We start from the raw sequence: 206 nt of genomic DNA, 5'->3' as shown, positions 1-206 counted from the left end.
TTGATAGATAGAGAAAAAAATAAGGAAATAATTTGTGGGGATGAGATGGAAGTATAGTATTGTTTCTTTGTGTGAGTGTTTTGATAGATGATTAAATGAGGAAATTATTTATTTTTCTGAGTATTGTTTTTTTTCCTTGCTGTTATATGATAATGACTTCGGTTTTAGGTTTCAGTGCAATTTGGGCATACAAGTCCGACGGTTAG

At 31.1% G+C, this 206-nt stretch overlaps 1 protein-coding gene across 1 annotated transcript in view; it reads left to right on the top strand.

Moving 5' to 3' along the window:
* The window catches only part of LOC119592274, a 12,942-nt gene that overhangs the window by 10,517 nt on the left and 2,219 nt on the right, over positions 1-206 (top strand). The gene's annotated exons all lie outside the window — the stretch shown is intronic.

Source organism: Penaeus monodon, chromosome 30 (assembly GCF_015228065.2).
Source record: "Penaeus monodon isolate SGIC_2016 chromosome 30, NSTDA_Pmon_1, whole genome shotgun sequence".
Lineage (NCBI taxonomy): Eukaryota > Metazoa > Arthropoda > Malacostraca > Decapoda > Penaeidae > Penaeus > Penaeus monodon.
The sequence above is the reverse complement of the archived record's forward strand: the minus strand, read 5'-3'. Positions and strand labels throughout refer to the sequence as shown.